The sequence below is a fragment of the Garra rufa genome, chromosome 22 (genome assembly GCF_049309525.1).
Source record: "Garra rufa chromosome 22, GarRuf1.0, whole genome shotgun sequence".
In the NCBI taxonomy this organism is placed as follows: domain Eukaryota; kingdom Metazoa; phylum Chordata; class Actinopteri; order Cypriniformes; family Cyprinidae; genus Garra; species Garra rufa.
The window spans coordinates 11,115,748-11,117,979 of NC_133382.1; positions in this window are offsets into that span (position 1 = coordinate 11,115,748).

The following is a 2,232-nucleotide window of genomic DNA, read 5'->3' on the forward strand; positions in this document are numbered from 1 at the left end:
GACGTGGTAGATTTCTTGTGAGCTGGGTCCAATTGGGTGACCATCTTGAATGCGGACTCAGGAAGAATAGTCATTCCGAAAGCAGATTCTGGAAAGGCAGCCATCTTGTGAAGGGGCTCTTGAAGGGCGGCCATCTTGTGAACTGGCTCTGGAGGGACAGCTGTCTTTTGAACAGGCTTTGCAATGGCGGCCATCTTGTGAACGGGCTTTGGGATGGCAGCCATCTTGTGCTGTAGCTCTAGGCTGGCAGACATCTTGTGCTGAGACTCTGGGCTAGCAGACATCTTGTGCTGAGGCTCGGGGCTAGCAGACATCTTGTGCTGTGGCTCAGGGTTAGCAGACATCTTGTGCTGAGGCTCTAGGCTGGCAGACATTTTGTGCTGTGACCTTTTGAGTATACCCACAGTGAATGGAGAGCCACAAAACGATAACACAAAGTCAATGAATTGTGCGAGGGTCCAACTCGGGTCCTCATCGGGTAAACTCAGGCTGATATCAGTGTCCAACCCGCTCCAAAAACATTCCTTTAACATCGATTCGTTACAAGGTGCCAGGTGACTGTACGTAAGAAATTCCTCAACATAACATTCGATGGGACGGCCATCTTGAAAAATGGAACAGAGTGAACTTACGGGGTCTGCTGAGCTCATTCTTGGAGGGTACTTCTGCTGGTGGGTAAAGCCGCTGGATCCGGGTGTGGCGAAGTATTCTGTCACAAACGGGACGACCAAGAGTGAGGATCCAAATGCAAGGCTTTATTTTGATGATCGTAGACAGGCAGACAGGGTCGAAAACACCAGCAAACATGAACAGCGAAGATAATCCAATAGCGTAATCCAATAAACAAGCGTGGGTCAAAATCCAGGTGGGCAGTCCAAATGAAACAATGAAATGAAAACAAGAAACTAGAAAACTATGACTAAGACTGGGAAAACAAAAACAGAATGAAACAATGAAATGAAAACAAGAAACTAGAAAACTATGACTAAGACTGGGAAAACAAAAACAGAACTATGGCTAGGGAAAACAACAAGGAGACTGGGAAAACCTGGGAGCAAGGAATAACGCTTGGTAAAGTCCGCAAATGCAAATCAATACTTCGCAGAGTGTGTGTGTCCTGAGCTTGTATTTATGGTAGACAAACAGGAAGTAACCATAGAGGCAGCAGAGGGAGCAGCAACAGTCAGTGGGGGTAAGGGCTCCCTCTGCTGGCCTGGCGTAACAGGCATCATGAAAAAGGAGCAATACATCAAAATTCTCAACAACAACATCAGGCAGTCTAAAGAGAAACTTGGCCTTGGGCACCAGTGGACATTTCAGTATGACAATGACCTAAAACACACAGCAAAAGTGGTGAAGAAATGTCAGCAGACAAAAACATTAACGTTTTGCAGTGGCCCAGCCAGAGTCCTGACTTAAATCCAATTGAGACTCTGTGGAGGGAGCTAAAGATCATGGTGATGGCAAGGAGACCCTCCAACCTGAAAGAGTTGGAACTCATTGCTAAAGATGAATGGGCAAAAATACCAGTGGAGACATGCAAAATGCTGGTCAGCAATTATAGGAAGCGTTTGATTGCTGTAATTGCCAATAAAGGCTTTTTTACTTATTATTAAAAAGTGTATGAATAATTTTGGACATGCCACTTCTTGTTCAAATGTAAATAAAAGATTTAGAGTAATATTTTTTTCCACAATGATGCCTCTTGTACATCATCTTATTATCTTCTGTGAGACGTTTGTGTCAATAAAAAACTTGCAGGTTGAATGAAAAAAATAATAATTGGGGACCCCCCATTTAGCTTTGTCTTACACCTCAAATCTTAAAATGTTAAAATCCGTTATGTGCATATGAATTACCCCAAACAAATAATTTCAAAAGCCTTATTTAATGTGTGATATTTATTTATGTATTTATTTATATTTTACAAAAACATGACTGTCCCTCGGTTGGACCATCATTTTCACCACAACAATTTTGTCACTTAGTGCACTTTTTTACCACTTATTTTTTGCATCAGTGAAGAGCATGATGAATATAAGATATATCACCGACAGGACTGAGTTTCTTAAAATTCCAAAGTATCAAAGTACCATCATTCCAAAGTAAATCTGTATAATTTAAAAAGTAATCAAATTAAATACAGTACCAACAACTTTCAGAAGAGTACAAACAGATCATCTTTATGAGCAGCAGATGGCGCTGGAGTTCAATCATTTGTCCTCTGTAGCT